This window comes from Lepus europaeus, chromosome 11 (genome assembly GCF_033115175.1).
Source record: "Lepus europaeus isolate LE1 chromosome 11, mLepTim1.pri, whole genome shotgun sequence".
Classification (NCBI taxonomy): Eukaryota; Metazoa; Chordata; class Mammalia; order Lagomorpha; family Leporidae; genus Lepus; species Lepus europaeus.
This window is the reverse complement of record NC_084837.1, coordinates 23,282,394-23,299,364: the sequence shown is the minus strand read 5'-3', so window position 1 is coordinate 23,299,364 and position 16,971 is coordinate 23,282,394. Positions and strand designations below refer to the sequence as shown.

The 16,971-nt window shown below is 41.9% G+C and overlaps 1 non-coding gene across 1 annotated transcript; it reads right to left on the bottom strand.

Annotated features, from left to right (window-relative positions):
• Positions 1-13,855: 13,855 nt before the first annotated feature.
• On the bottom strand, positions 13,856-13,962 carry LOC133770848 (small nucleolar RNA U13). The gene has a single exon (XR_009867528.1). It is a non-coding gene; the product is annotated as a small nucleolar RNA U13 (small nucleolar RNA).
• Between the last annotated feature and the right edge of the window lie 3,009 nt (positions 13,963-16,971).

The window sequence follows — 16,971 nt, the reverse complement described above, 5'->3', positions numbered from 1 at the left end:
ATGCCAGGTATAAATCCCACTTGGTCAGGGGAATGATCTTTCTGATGTGTTACTGGATTCGATTGTTCAGAATTTTGTTAAGGATTTTTACGTCTGTGTTCATCAGGGAAATTGGTCTGTAGTTCTTTCTCTGTGTCTTTTCTGGGTTTAGGAATTGAGGTGATGTAATTGATTGGAATAACTTGAGAAAAACTGGAGTTAGTTCTTCTTTAAATGTCTGGTAGAATTCAGCAGGGAAGCCATCTGGCCCTAGGCTTTTCATTGTTGGGAGGGTCTTTATTACTGATTCCATTTTTGTTTTAGGTATGGGTCTGTTTGGGTCTGTCTTCATGGCTCAATTTAGGTAGGTTATATGTGTCCAGAAATCTATCCATTTCATCTAGGTTTCCCACTTTGTTGGCATACAACTCTTTGTAGTAATTTCTGATGATTATTTCTGTGAGGTCTGTTGACTTTCCTTTTTCATCTTCTTCTTTTTTTTTTTTTTTTGGTTAGTTGGGCCAATGGTGTGTCAAATTTTTTTTTTCCAAAAAAACAGCTCTTTGTTTTGCTGATCTTTTTGTATTTTGTTTCAATTTTGTTGATTTCTTCCCTAATTTTAATTGTTTCTTTTCTCCTACTAGTTTTGGGCTTGGTTTGCTATTTTTCTAGATCCTTGAGGTGCATAGATAGTTCATTTACTTGGTGCCTTTCCAATTTCTTGATGTAGGCACCAATTGCAATAAACTTTGCTCTTAACACTGCTTTTCCTCTGTCCCATAAGTTTTGGTATATTGTGTTATCATCTTCATTTGTTTCTAGAAATTTTTTTATTTCACTTTTGATTTCTTCTATGACCCATTGTTCATTTAGGAGCATGTTATTTCGTCTCCATCTGTTTGTGTATTTTCTGGAGATTCCCGAGTTGCTGATTTCCAGCTTCAATATATTATGACCTGAGATGATGTATGGAATGATTTTGCTTTTTTTTTTTTTAATTTGCTGAGACTTGCTTTATGGCCTAGCATGTGGTCAATCCTAGAGAAAATTCCATGCACTGGTGAGAAAAACGTGTATTCTATGGCTGTAAGTTGGAACGCTCTGCAGATATCTGCTAGGTCTATTTGGTCTATAGTGTTGATTAATTCTGTTTCCTGGTTGATTTTTCTGTCTTATTGATCTGACCATTGCTATCACCTATTACTATTGTATTGGAGTCTATGTATCCCTTTAAATCCTTTAAAATTTCCTATAATTACATGCATATATATTTATAATAGTCACATCTTCCTGTTGAATTGATCTTTAATCATTATATAGTGTCTTTCTTTGTCTCTTCATAGTTTTTGTGGTAAATTCTATTTGTCTGATAATACAATGGCCCCACCAGCTCTTTTTTGTTTTCTGTTAGCATGGATTATCTTTTTTTCCATCCTTTCACTTTCAGTCTGCCTGCATCTTTGTTGGTAAGATGCCTTTCTTGTAGGCAGCAAATACATGGGTTTTCATTTTTAATCCTGTCAGCCAGTCTGTCTTTTAACTGGGGAGTTGAGACCATTTACATTCAGGGTGACTATTTTTTTTTTTCCACAGGCAGAGTTAGTGAGAGAGAGAGAGAGAGAGAGAAAGGTCTTCCGTTTTCCTTTGGTTCACCCCCCAAATGGCTTCTATGGCTTCTGAAGCCAGAAGCCAGGTGCTTCCTCCTGGTCTCCCATGCGGGTACAGGGCCCAAGGACTTGGGCCATCCTTCACTGCCTTCCCAGGCCACAGCAGAGAGCTGGACTGGAAAAGGGGCAACCTGGACAGAACCAGTGCCCCAACCAGGGCTAGAACCCGGAGTACTGGGGCAGCAGGCAGAGGATTAGCTTAGTGAGCTACAGTGCCAGCCCAGGGTGACTATTGTTAAGTACCGACTCTGCCCTGCCATGTTTCCGTAAATATTTCTGTTTTTGTATTTTGGTTTTCCTTTGTACTTTTGCCGCACATTTTCTGCATTCATCTTCTTTCATAGAGATGTTTCTGTTTCTGTGTTTCTGTGTGTAGCACATCGTTGAGCATCTTTTGTAGAGCTGGGCAAGTAGTTATAAATTCTTTCAATTTCTGTTTGTGGAAAACCCTTATTTCTCCTTCATTCATGTTGACAGGGTTTTGTTTTTCTCTTAGGACTTAGAATATATCTAATATATCTTGCCATTCTCTTCTTGCCTGCTGAGTTTCTGATGAGAAGTCTGCAGTGACTCTAATTGGATTTCCTCTGAATGTGATTTGGCATTTCTCTCATGCACATTTTAAGATCTTTTCTTTTTTCTTTTTCTTTTTTTTTTTTTTTCCTGACAGGCAGAGTGGAGAGTGAGAGAGAGACAGAGAGAAAGGTCTTTTTGCCGTTGGTTCAGCCTCCAATGGCCGCTGCGGCCGGCGCATCTCGCTGATCTGAAGCCAGGAGCCAGGTGCTTCTCCTGGTCTCCCATGCAGGTGCAGGGCCCAAGGACTTGGGCCATCCTCCACTGCCTTCCCGGGCCACAGCAGAGAGCTGGCCTGGAAGAGGGGCAACCAGGGTAGAATCCGGTGCCCCGACCGGGACTGGAACCCGGTGTGCCGGCACCGCAAGGCGGAGGATTAACCTGTTAAGCCACGGCGCTGGCCAAGATCTTTTCTTTGTTTTACTGTGGGGAGTTTTACTACAGTGTGTCATGTTGAAGATCTTTTCTGGTCGTGTCTCTTGGGAGTTCTGTGTACTTCCTTTACCGGGATGTCTGTCTTTCTCCAGTTTGGGGAAGTTTTCTGTGATTAAGAAGGCCTTCTAATCCTTTCTCTCTTTCCGTGCCTCCTTGAATTCCTAGGATCCTTATGTTTAGGTGTTTGATAGAATCTTGTAGATCTTTTAGTTTTCTAATTTCTTCTTTTATTTGGTCTGACTGTAATATTTCCAGAAATAAGTCTTCTAGTTCTGATAGTCTTTATTCTGTCTTACCTGTTGTTAAAGCTTTCCACTGTTTTTTATTTGATATATTGAATTCCTCATTTCTATTATTTCATTCTGATGTCTCTATAATATCTCCATTTCTTGGGAGTGATTTCATGTAGATTATGAATTTGCTTCTAAGTAATCTGACGGTTAATATTCTGAATTTTGTTTCTGGCATATCTGCAATCTCTTCATCTTCACCTTTATTTATTTATTTTGACAGGCAGAGTGGACAGTGAGAGAGAGAGAGAGACAGAGAGAAAGGTCTTCCCTTGCCATTGGTTCACCCTCCAATGGCCGCTGCGGCCGGCGCATCTCGCTGATCCAAAGCCAGGATCCAGGTGTTTCTCCTGGCCTCCCATGTGGGTGCAGGGCCCAAGCACTTGGGCCATCCTCCACTGCACTCCCGGGCCACAGCAGAGAGCTGGCCTGGAAGAGGGGCAACCGGGACAGAATCCGGCATCCCGACCAGGACTAGAACCCGGTGTGCCGGCGCTGCAAGGCGGAGGATTAGCCTTTTGAGCCACAGCGCCGGCCCTCACCTTCTATTATTGAAGAATTGCAGTGTTCCTTTGAGGGGCTCATAGGGTCTTCCTTATTGTTATTTAGGGGTTTTCCTTTGTTTTTTTGGCATTTTGTGCATTTTCTCTTATTTTGTCTGGTTGCCTTTTTCTTTTTAATTTGTGTCTGTGCTTGTGGTGAGGTTTCCCTATGATATGAGCTGCTGTGTGTCTGTGCATTGCAAATAGAAGCACTCAGCCACACTTGCTGGAGCCCAGCTCACTTCTCATTCATGGGGGGTGGGGTGGGTACAAGCTCTGGTGCTCACCTACTGGGGCCTGGCTCACTTCTCAATGGTGGATGGAACGGGCTTCATTTTTCCATATTCAGGACTTCTCCTTGTTGTACAGCTTACATGGTGGGGAAGAGATTCTTCTGAAATGCTATGGTTTTCATTCCTGGGTGGGTGGTGTGGTGAGGTGGCCCTCACAATTGATGGACGTGTGGCCATGAGTCAACGGTGGTAGCCCCCTGCCTCCATTTGAAAATGTAAGCAAACTATATGGCTTCTCCCAGATGCCTGCAGGTCCAGTTGGGGTAAAGAGGACATAGATGGGCAGGGGATGTGCTCGACCTCTGTTTGTTCCTCTATACCTTCTCTTTTTACCCCTGTGGGACTTCAAATGCAGTTTGCCAAGCTCCCCCTCCTGTTGCTCTCTGCAGCTCTGTGCACCTGTGATTTCCCATCTAACCTGGTCCACTGGGGGCTGGCGTGGCCTCCCCATTCTGTGGCTCCACTGCTTCCCTTTATTATTTGCTCCTTCAGCATGGACTTGTCCAGTCTGTGTTGGACTCCTGGGCTTCCCATAGCGAATTTCCCATGGCTCTATCTCTGGTGTGTATCATCTGCTTTTAATTATCTGTTTTGCCCTGTGTGACTCAGATCACCCTGTTGCTATACTGCCATCTTGGGCTCCACCCCCTGGTGATACTCCATATATCACATTTATGATTTGTGGTTTGGTCCTTGTATGCCTAATTTATCCAGGATTTTATTATGAATACATGTTGAATTTTATCAATTATCATAATTTTTATTAATATATGTTGGAGTTTATCTGTTGAGATGATGGGGATTTTTGAAAATGTATTTTATTTGAAAAGCAGAGAGAGAAACAGATCTCCCATCTCCTGGTTCATTCATTCCAGAAGTGTCTACAATAGGCAAGGCCAAACCAGGAGTCTGGAACTCAGTCTCATTCTCCCACATGTTTGACAGAGACCCAGCTACTGAACAGTCACATTAGCAGGATGCTGGAATCAGGACTGGAGTCAGAACTTGAACCCACACACTCTGGTATGAGTGTCCAAAGTGCTGGCTTAACTGCTGGAGCAAATACCTGCCAAGACTGTAATTTTTATCCTTTATTCTGTTGATGTGATGTATTACATTTATTGACTTGTCTTTGTTGAATCTTCCCTGTATCCCTGGAATAAATCCCACTTGATTGTGGTGAGTGATCCTTTTGATGGGCATTTGGATTTGGTTCGCTGGTATTTCAGTGGGCATTACTGTATCTGTGTTCTGAAGGATGTTAGTCTGTAGTTTTTCTGTAGTGTCATGTCTGGCTTTGAAATCAAGCTGATGCTAAGCTTCTAGATGAGTTTGGAAGATTTTGCTCCCTTTCAATTTTTTGAGGAAATAGTTGGAAAATAATTGTTTATTATTGTTTATGAGAGAGAGAGAGAGAGAGAGAGAGAGAGAAAGAAATATCTTCCATCTGCTGGTATAATTTCCTATTGTCCACAGCTGCAGGATCTGGGCTAGGCAGAAGCCAGGAGTCAGGAACTTCATCTGGGTATCCTGAGCAGATGTATGGGCCCAAGTACTTGAGCCATCTTCTACTTTCCCAGGCCATTAGCAAGGAGCTGGATCAGAAGCAGAACAACTAGGACCTGAACCAGCGCCCATACTGGATGCTGGCATCTCAGGCGGTGGCCTAACCTGTTATACAATGATGCTGGCCCCTTGGTGTTAATTCTTTAAATATTGGATAGAATTGAGCAGTGAAATGGTCCAGTACCATGTTTTTCTCTGTTGGGAGACTTTTGATTCCTGATTCAGCCTTATTATTCATTTTGTTCTCTTTAGCTTTCTGTGTCTTCATGGTTCAACTTTAGTATGTTATGTGTGTGTAGAACTATTTCTATTGTTTTCCCATTTCTTGGTGTATAGTTGTTCACAATAGTCCCTAGTGATCTTTTGCATTTTTGTAGTATCTTTGTAATGTCTCCTTTTTCCTTGATTTTATTTGAATCTTCTTTTTCCCCCTTGGTGAGTCTAGCTAAAGATTTATCAACTTTATTTATCTCTTCAAAAAATGAATTCTTCATTTCATTGATCTTTTGTATTATTATTTCTGTTTGATTTATCCTGTTCTGGTCTTTGTTATTTCTTTCCTTCTGCTAATTTTGGGTTTATTTTGTTTTGCTTCTACGTCCTTAACATGCATCCTTAGGGTGCTCATATGCCGTCCTACTTTTTTGATGTAAGAGCCTGTTGAAATAAACTCTCTTGGGAGAGCTTTGGCTTTATTCCATAAGTTTTGTTATGCTGTGTTTCCATTTTCATTTGTTTCAAGGAATTAAACATTTTCCGTTTTGCTCTTTGCAGTGAGCTGATCATTCAGGAGCCTATGATTGAGTCTCCGTGTATATGTATAACTCTTTGAAGTTTGCTTCATTGTGAATTTCTAGTTTTATTCCATTGTGCTCATAAAATATTTATTATATTGTGTTGTTTCTTAAAATTTGTTGATTTGTTTTGTGGTGTGAGGTCTGTTCTGTTCTAGAGTGTTTCATGTGATGATGAGAAGAATGCATATCCTCCCCCTCCCCCTTCCCCTCCCGCTCCACCCTCCCCCTCCTCTTCCTCTTCCTTCAAGATTTATTTCCTTGAATAGCAGAGTTACAGAGAAAGACAGAGACAAAGACAGAGATGCAGAGAGGAGAGATCTTGATATTCCATTGGCCATCTGCTGGTTCACTCCCCAAGTTAGGGTAATAGCTGGGACTACATCAGGGCAAAGCCAGGAGCTCCATCCAGGTCTCCCACATGGGTGGTAGGGACCCAAGTACTTGGGCCACCCTCTGCTGCTTTTCCCAGGTGAATTAGCAGCGGGCTGATTGGAAATGGAGCAGCCGGGACTTGAACCAGTGTTCAAATGGGACACTGAAATCACAGGCAGCAGCTTAACCTGTGGTGCCACATGCCGGCCCCAGCTATTCTGCTTCTGATCCAGCTCCCTGATAATCTGCCTGGGAAGGTGGCAGAAGATGGCCCAAGTACTTGGGCCCCTGCTACCTATGTGGGAAACCAGGACAGAATTCCTGGTTCTTATATCCCGGGCTTCATCCTGGCCCAGACCTGGCTGTTGGGGCCATTTGGGGAGCAGAGCAGCAGATAGAAGGTTGATCTCCTCCTGCCCCCATTCTCAAATACTTCAGCAAGTCTTTAAAAAAAAAAACTTTAAAAATTTGCCCATAAGAGAGCAAGTGCTCTCATCTGCTGACTGGGGCCAAGGCCAGGAGCTAGGAATGCATTCCAGGTCTCCCACGTGGGAAGCAGAAACAATTATTTGAGCCATCACTTCTGTATCCAACAGTCTGCAGCAGCAGGAAGCTGCAATTTGGAGCCAGGAGCCTGAAATCAAACCCACTACTCTGATGTAGGAGGCAGGCATCTTAATTGCTAGACCAAAAATCCACTCCCTATCCACGTCTTCCAGCTGGGGAATTCAGTCATTGACTCATTAGTAATGACTTCGTCCTGCCATTTAAAATTTATCTTGAGTTTCTCACTTTTTGATTTAATAAGGTGAACAAGTCCCATGTATTTCATATATACAGATTTAGGAGCACAGTGATACCTCCTGACTTATCCTCTCTCCTGCCCACAATCCTGCCTTTCCTATTCTTTCTTTTAATTTTTACAATGATATACTTTCAGTTTATTTTATAATCATAAGCTTACCCCTCCACTAGGTAAAGAAGTCTACCAACAGAAGAAAAAAAATACTGTTTCTCAACAGTAGAGACAAAGGCTGTAAATAGTAATCAAATCTCACAATGTCAATTTTGCTCATGGACATTACTTTTTTTTTTTTATTAGTTACCCAAAATCAGGGAAAACATGATACTTGTCTTTTTGGGACTGGCATATTTCACTAACTGATGGTTTCCATTTGCCTCCATTGTGTTACAAAAGACAGGATTTCATTCTTGTATAGCTGAGAGGTATTCCATAGTGTATATATACCAAATATAAGATAAATATATTTATAATATATATCTTACATAAGATATCTAAGATAAATATATATTATGAGATTTATTTATCCCATAGTGTATATATGTCAAATAAGATTTATTATTTGGAAGTCAAAGTTACAGAGAAGGTAAGGCAGAGAGGGAGAGGGAAGGAGGGAGGGAGGTCTTCCTTCTGCTGGTTCACTCCTCAAATGGCTGCAATGGTCGAGCCTGGGCCAGGCAAAAGCCAGGAACCAGGAGCTTCATCCAGGTCTCCCACACGGGCGCAGGGGCCCAAGGACTTGGACCGTCTTCCGATGCTTTCCTAGGTGTATTAGCAGGGAGCTGGATGGGAAGTGGCGCAGCCAGGACTCAGATTGGTACTCACATAGGATGCTGGCACTGCAGGCAGCAGCTTTACCTGCTATGCCACACCATTGACCCCATATCACATTTTCTTTATCCAGTCATCAGTTGATAGACATCTGTGTTGATTCCATAGCTATTATGAATTGAACTGCAATAAACAAACTAATATTGTGATTTCATTTCTTTCCTTTTTCTTAAGATTTGCTTATTTGAGAGGCAGAGTTACAGATAGAAAGAGGGAGAGACAGAAGTTTTTCAGCTGCTGGTTCACTCCCCAAATGACTGCAATAGCTGGAGCTGGGCCAGTCCGAAGCCAGGAACTTCTTCCGTATCTCCCATGAGGGTGCAGGGGCCCAAGCACTTGGCCCACCTTTTACTGCTTTCCCAGGCCATTAGCAGGGAGTGTAGTGGAAGTGGAGTAGCTGGTACTCAAACCAGTGCCCATGTGGGATGCCGGTGCCACGGGCAGAGGCTTAACCTATTACGCCACAGGGCCAGCCCTGATTTCATTTGGGTAAATTCCCAGAAGTAGAATGGCTAGGTAACATGGTATATATCTTCTCAGATTGCTGAGGAATCTCCATACTGTCTTCCATAATGACTGTAACTAGATAACATTCCCACCAGTAGTATATTAGGGCACCTTTTCCTATATGTATTTGCCAGCATTTGTTGTTTTTGATTTATTTATTTATTTATTTATTTATATTTTTCACAGGCAGGGTGGACAGTGAGAGAGAGATGGAGAGAAAGGTCTTCCTTTGCCGTTGGTTCACCCTCCAATGGCTGCCACGGCCGGCGCACTGCAGCCAGCGCACTGTGCTGATCCAAAGGCAGGAGCCAGGTGCTTCTCCTGGTCTCCCATGAGGTGCAGGGCCCAAGCACTTGGGCCATCCTCCACTGCACTCCCGGGCCATAGCAGAGAGCTGGCCTGGAAGAGGGGCAACTGGGATAGAATCCGGCGCCCTGACCGGGACGAGAACCCAGTGTGCCGGCGCCGCTAGGCGGAGGATTAGCCTGTTGAGCCACGGTGCTGGCCCTATTTTTGATTTCTGTATGATAGCAATTGTAACTGGGGTGAGGCGAAACCTCATTGTGGTTTTTTGTTTTGTTTTGTTTTGTTTTGTTTTTTTTGACAGGCAGAGTGGATAGTGAGAGAGAGACAGAGAGAAAGGTCTTCCTTTTTGCTGTTGGTTCACCCTCCAATGGCAGCTGTGGCCGGCGCATCACGCTGATCCGAAGCCAGGAGCCAGGTGCTTCTCCTGGTCTCCCATGCGGGTGCAGGGCCCAAGCACTTGGGCCATCCTCCACTGCCTTCCCGGGCCATAGCAGAGAGCTGGCCTGGAAGAGGAGCAACCGGGATAGAATCCGGCGCCCCAACCGGGACTAGAACCCGGTGTGCCGGCGCCACAGGTGGAGGATTAGCCTGTTAAGCCATGGCGCCGGCCCTCATTGTGGTTTTTTATTTGCATTTCCCTGATGGCTAGTGATCCTGAGCATTTCTTCGTGTGTCTGTTGGCCATTTGAATTTCATCATTTCAAAAATGCCTGTTCAAGTCCTTTACCCATTTCTTAAATGGATTGTTTTGTTGTTGTTGAGTTTCTTGAGCTCTTTATAGATCCTTGATATTAATCCTTTACCAGTTGCATGGTTTGCAAATACTTTCTCCTATTCTGTCAGCTGCCTCTTTGCTGAGTGTTTCCTTTGCAGTGTAGAAACTTCTTAGCTTATTATAATCCCATTTGTCTATTTTTGCTTCTATTGCCTGTGCTTCTGGGGTCTGTTTTGTTAAAAGATATATTCACTTATTTGAAAGGCAGGTTTAGAGAAGGAGAGACAGCGAGAGATCTTCTATCTGCTGGTTCACTCCCCAAATGGCTGCAATGGCCAGGGTCAGGCCAGACTGAAATCGGGAGACAGGAGCTTCCTCCAGATCTCCCACATGGGTGGCAAGGACCCAAGGACTTGACCCATGCTCCACTGCTTTCTCAGTCACATTAGCAGGGAGCTGGATTGTCAGTGAAGCAGCTGGAACTCAAACCAGCACCCTTACAGGATGCTAGCGCTGTGGGCTGCAGCTTTAACCTGCTATAACCTGCTATACCTCAGCACTGGTGCATGAGGTCTACTCCAAGAAGTCATTGCCTATGCCAGGGTCTTGCAGAGTTTCCCCTAGTGATTTGTTAGTATCATTTCATAGATTTAGATCTTTACTGCTTTTGTGTAAGGTGTAAGGTAGGGGTCTAGTTTCATACTTCTGCATGCAGAAATCCAGTTTTCTGAGAACCGTTTGTTACGAGACTGTCCTTTCTCCAGGGATTGATTTTTAGCTCCTTTGTCAAAGATAAGTTAGCTGTAGATGTGTGGATTGATTTCTGGGCTTTGTATTATGTTCCATTGGTTTACATGTCTATTTTTGTGCCAATACCAGGCTGTTTTGATTATAACGACCTTGTAGTATGTCTTGAAATTTGGTGTTGTATGCCTCCAGATTTTTTTTTTTTAAAGATTTGTTTATGAAAGTCAGAGTTACACAGAGAGAGGAGAGGCAGAGAGAGGGAAGGAGGGAGAGAGGGAGGGAGAGAGAGGTGTCTTCCATCTGCTGGTTGACTCCCCAGTTGGTCCCAACAGCTGGAGATGTGCCAATCCAAAGCTAAGAGCCAGGAGCTTCCTCTGGGTCTCCCATGCAGGTGCAGGGGCCAAGGACTTTGGCCATCTTCCACTGCTATCCTAGGCCATAGCAGAGAGTTGGATTGGAAGTGGAGCAGCCAGGACTCGAACCGGCACCCATATGGGATGCTAGAACTGCAGGCAGTGGCTTTACCCACTATGCTACAGTGCTGGCCCCCAGTTTTGTTTTTGTTGTATAAGATTGCTTTAGCTGTTTGGAATCTCTTGTGTTTCTGGATGAATTTTAAAATTGGTTTTTCTAAATCTGAGAAGGATATCATTGGTATTTTGATAGCAAGTTAGATTCAATGTGATTCCTATCAGTAGTATGGACATTTTGATTATATTAATTCTTCCAATCCACGAACTTAGAAGATTTTTCCATTTTTTTTGTGTCTTTTATTTATTCCTTTAATTTGTAATTTTCATTGTAGAGCTCTTTTACATCCTTGGTTAAATTTATTCCAAGGTGTTTACATTTTGCATACCTGTTGTGAATTGGACTAACCTTACAAGTTCTTTCTCAACCATGGCATTGTCTATGTATACAAAGGCTATTGATTTTTGTGTGTTGATTTTTTTGTGTGTGTGACAGGCAGAGTGGACAGTGAGAGAGAGAGACAGAGAGAAAGGCCTTCCTTTGCCGTTGGTTCACCCTCCAATGGCCGCCGCGGTTGGTGCGCTGTGACTGGCGCACTGCGCTGATCCGATGGCAGGAGCCAGGTGCTTCTCCTGGTCTCCCATGGGGTGCAGGGCCCAAGCACTTGGGCCATCCTCCACTGCCTTCCTGGGCCATAGCAGAGAGCTGGCCTGGAAGAGGGGCAACCGGGACAGAATCTGGCGCCCTGACCGGGACTAGAACCTGGTGTGCCGGTGCCACAAGGCGGAGGATTAGCCTAGTGAGCCGTGGCACCGGCTCTGTGTGCTGATTTTATATCCTGGAGTTTGACCTAACTCTTGTAAGTCCCAATAGTTTCTTAGTGGAGTCTTTTTGGTACCCCTTGATATAGAATCATACCATCAGCAAACAAGGATAATTTGGCATCCTCCTTTCCAATTGGTATCTCTTTGATTTCTTTTTCTTGCCTAATAGCTTGGGCTAGAACTTCTATAACTATATTGAGTACTAATGGTGACAGTGGGCATCTTTGTCTGGTTCTAGATCTTAGTGGAAATGCTTCCAACTTTTCCTTATTCAATGGGATGCTGGCTGTGGGTTTGTCATGTGTTTAGGAATGTTTCTTCTGTGACCAGCTTCCTTTTTTATCATGAAAAGATGTATTTTATCAAATGCTTTCTCTATCTATTGAGATAACCTTATGGTTTTTACATTTGAATTTGTTAATGTGATGTATCACATTTACTGATCTGCATATGTTGAACCATCCCTGTATACCAGGGTTGAATCCCACTTGGTGCAGGTGAATGCTCTTTCTGATGTGGTGTTGGATTTGATTAGCTAATACTTTGTAGAGTATTTTTGCATCTATGTTCGTCGAGGATATTGGTCTATAGTTCTCTTTCTTTGTATCTTTTTCTGGTTTTAGAATTAAGGTGGTGCTAGTCTCATAAAAGGAGTTTGGGAGAATTCTATCCCTTTCAATTGTTTTGAATAGATTAGTTCTTTTTTAAAAGTCTGGTAGAACTCAACAGTGAAGCCATTTGGTCCTGGGCTTTTCTTCTTTGGGAAAATTTTTAGTATTGATTCAATCTCCATCTTCGTTATTGGCCTGTCTAGGTTTTCTTTGTCTTCATGGCTCAATTTTGGTAGATTGCATGTGTCCTGGAATCTACCCATTTGCTCTAGATTTTCCAATTTTTTGGCATTTATTTCTTTGTAGTAATTTCTGATGATTCTTTTCCTGTGGTGTCTGTCTCGCCTCCTTTTTTATTTTTTGTTTTATTGATTTGTATCTTCTCTTTTTTCTGGTTTGTTGGGTAAATGATATGTCAATTTTTTTTTCAAGAAACCAGCTCTTTATTTCATTTTGTATTTTTTGGTTGCAATTTTGTTCTCTAATTATTTCTTTCCTCCTAATTTTGTTTGCTTTTTTTTTTTTTTGTCCTTGACAAGCATTGATAATTCATTCATTTGGTGCCTTTCCAATTTCTTGATGTAGGCACTAATTGCTATAAACTTCCCTCTTAACACTGCTTTTGCTGTATCCCATACTTTTTGATATGTTGCATTGTCATCTTCATTGGTTTCTGGGAATTTTTTTTAATTTATTTTTTAAGGAATACAAATTTCATAGGTACAACTTTAGGAATATAGTTATTCTTCCCACACTCCCACTCCTTCTCCTCCACCCTCTCCCCTTGCCAGTCCTATTCACCATTATGATTCATTTTCAATTGACTTTGTACACAGGGGACCAACTTTATACTAAGCAAAGATTTCAACAATTTGCATGCACACACACAACTGTTTGAGAACTGTTTTACAGTTAGCTCTCATAATACAACACATTGAGGACAGATGTCCTGCATAGGGTGTTAGTGCACAGTAACTCCTGTTGTTAATTTAACAATTAACACTCTTCTGTATGACCTCAATGACCAACCGAGGCTCCGGACATGAGCTGCCTAGGCTATGGAAGCCTTTTGAGTCTGCAAACTCTAACAATATATGGACAAGGCTATAAGCAAAGTGAAAGTTCTCTCCTCCCTTTAGAGAAAAGTACTTCCTTCTCTGATGGCCACTTCTTTCTGCTGGAGTCTCACTCACAGAGATCCTTCATGTAGAACATTTTTTGCCACAGTGTCTTCGCTTTCCATGCCTGAAAAGCTCTCATATGTTTTTTAGCCAGACCAGGAAAACTTAAGGGCTGATTTTGAGGTCAGAGTGTTACTTAAAATGATTGTCATTCTGTGAGTCTGCTGTGTGGACTGCTTCCCATGTTGGAACATTCTTTCCATTTTAATTACATCTGTTATTAGCAGGCACTTGATCCTATTTATATGATCCCTTTAACACTTAATCCTATTTATATGTTCACTTTAACACTTTTTTTTTGCATTTGGAAATTATGGTGTTTTATTCTTTATATTTTTTTTTCCCACATCAGACGGGTCATGTGCCAGCTTTGTAACAAGGTTTCAAGGGTGGCACATCTCACGCAACCGCGTGAACAACCCAATCATCACGCTTATGAACTATGAAAAGGATCTTCTTTATACTTTTGTATTTCTCTGTATTTTCCAGTTTCTTCTTCTTTTTTTTTTTAATCAGTGTGTTGAAATGTTATTTGGCTTTTGTTTTTTTAACTTTTATTTAATGAATATAAATTTCCAATGTACAGCTTATGGATTACAATGGCTTCCCCCTCCCATAACTTCCCTCCCCTCTCCCGCTCCCCTTCTATTCACATTAAGATTCATTTGCAATTCTCTCTATATACAGAAGATCAATTTAGTATATATTAAGTAAAGATTTCAACAGTTTGCATCCACATAGAAACACAAAGTGAAACATACTGTTTGAGTACTAGTTATAGCATTAAATCACAATGGACAGCACATTAAGGACAGAGATCCCACATGAGGAGCAAATGCACAGTGACTCCTGTTGTTGACCCAACAAATTGACACTCTAGTTTATGGTGCCAGTAACCACCCTAGGCTGTCGTCATGAGTTGCCAAGGCTATGGAAGCCTTCCAAGTTCGCCGACTCTGATCATATTTAGATAAGGTCATAAAAGACAGGGTGAGGATAGTAACCAATGATCCTAAGAGTGGCATTGACCAGGTTTGAACAATTATACAGCATTAAGTGGGGAAGAGGACCATTAGTACACACAGGTTGGGAGTAGAGCCATTGGTGGTAGAGTAGAGGTTATGATTACAAAGGAATGAGGCCCAAGTGGGCTAGACAGGGTCTAGAACAAAGGACAGAGTCATTATTAGAGGAGCTAAGAAAGGTGCTGTCTAAGCTACAATTAAGTTTTCTGATTGAGAGGCAAACAGAACCTGATAGAAGGGGCTTGATAATAATCTGTTGGGCTTTAGGCCTTGTAAGTTAAGAGGCCCAGACCTATCTATCTCTTCACATGGGGTACATCCTAAGGGAGGTGTGAACCTCCTAGGGGAAGGCACTCTGTTGACTTTCATTATTTGGCTGGCCTGGGAGGAGAGCTGGCCAGGTAAAGGCAGGAGGCATCTCTAACAAGAAATTTACAGTTCTGCCTGCAATGTTGCTGACCCTACTTGGCCATCCCCTCAGCTGCAGTGGTCACTTTGGAAGTTGGGCTGAGTGAAGGGCTTCTCAGCTTAGAGCCAATAAGATCTGTGGCTCTGACCTGGGCATCCTTCGACTCCAGGGCAGGTCCATTTCCAGTGATCCAACTCTTGGCAGAGCTGCCAGGGCCCTTCACAAGTTGATTTCTGCTGAAGCCCAGGCTTACCACATTGAAAGCCACTGCAGTGGACTGGCCTGTTGGGTCTACTTGAGGGCAGATCACTGTACAGAACAGCCATTAATAGGCCTGCCACCCATTGCTTCTGATGCCTAGCTTTCTTTTCCTCCTGGTTTTTGTTAAAGCAGACCAGAGGATGCAAGTCAAGGGACTGCCCAAGTCCCATCTCTAATCAAAGATACAGAGATTCAGATCACATGAATTAAAATGTATCATATGTTTTATACTTGTTGATAGAAAGAAACTAAAAACATTTTATATGTTTGTGCTTAAGTTTACTGGTTAAACAAACTACACCATGTTAGATATTTAAAAGGTGTTTCCAAATACATGATTCTTAAAATTTATAGAAGGCATTGGACCTTCTGGTAAATGTTTCCTTAAGTTGTTATCTAATGGTTGAAACTGTTTGCTAAGTATTCATGTAATATTGCTATTGTCAGCAAGTGATCTAGGACTTGCTCCTCATTTCTCTATTCTAAGCCCAACTTGTTCTTTCATTTCTCTATTCTCCTTAAGGTAGGAAACTAATTCTATTATGAAGGAATCTGTAGGACGCACAATTTAATCTTTAGACCTTATAAAAGAGATGGCTAACATTTTTCTGTAATAGCATAGCCAAAATAAGAGCTTAATTATAATCTCATAGCTAGATTTACTTCGCCATCAGCGAAGTAAACAGTAAGTAGAAAAAACCTCCCTTTCAGACCAAAGGGAGAGAAAGTTTTTAAGTGAGAATATAATTTTCCTCATGGGCATTGTCTACCTTAAAAAAACTACTACAGAACATGCCTGTGACTATAGACTTGTAGTTCAGGCCACTTTAACACTTAATATGATGACTTTAACAATTAAGATGGCATTTTTACCACCAAGTTTATTGGGATTTGGAGTCCCATGACAAGTTTTTAAACTGTACATTAGAAGTAAGTCCCTGAGAATGTATGCAGAAGTATACAGTTTTACAGTTAGAAAACTTCCTCCTCACTCTTATCCCACTCTTATTTTTTATTGAGATCTATTTTTTTTAACTTTTTTTTGGTAAATATAAATTTCCAAAGTACAGTTTATGGATTACAATGGCTCCCCCCCCATAACTTCCCTCCCACTCACACCCCTCCCATCTCCCGCTCCCTCTCCATTCACATCAAGATTCATTTTCAATTATCTTTATATACAGAAGATCGATTCAGTATATATTAAAGATTTCGTCAGTTTGCACCCACACAGAAACACAAAGTGTAAAATACTGTTTGAGTACTAGTTATAGCATTACTTCACATTGGACAACACATTAAGGACAGATCCCACATGAGGAGTAAGTACACAGTGACTCCTGTTGTTGACTTAACAATTTGACACTCTTGTTTATGGCATCAGTAATCTCCCTAGGCTCCAGTCATGAGTTGTCAAGGCTATGGAAGCCTTTTGAGTTCACCGACTTGATCTTATTCTGACAGGGTCATAGTCAAAGTGGAAGTTCTCTCCTCCCTTCAGAGAAAAGTGCCTCCTTCTTTGATGGCCCCGTTCTTTCCACTGGGATCTCACACGCAGAGATCTTTCATTTAGGTCTTCTTTTTTTTTTTTTCCCAGAGTGTGTTGGCTTTCCATGCCTAAAATACTATTGAGATCTATTTTCAATGACTTTGTACACATGTGATCAACTCTGTGTTAAGTAATGAGCTCAACAAATAATACGATAATAATTAAAAATGGAAAAAAACCCAAAGCTGTTCAACAGTCAAGACAAGGACAGCTGAAGT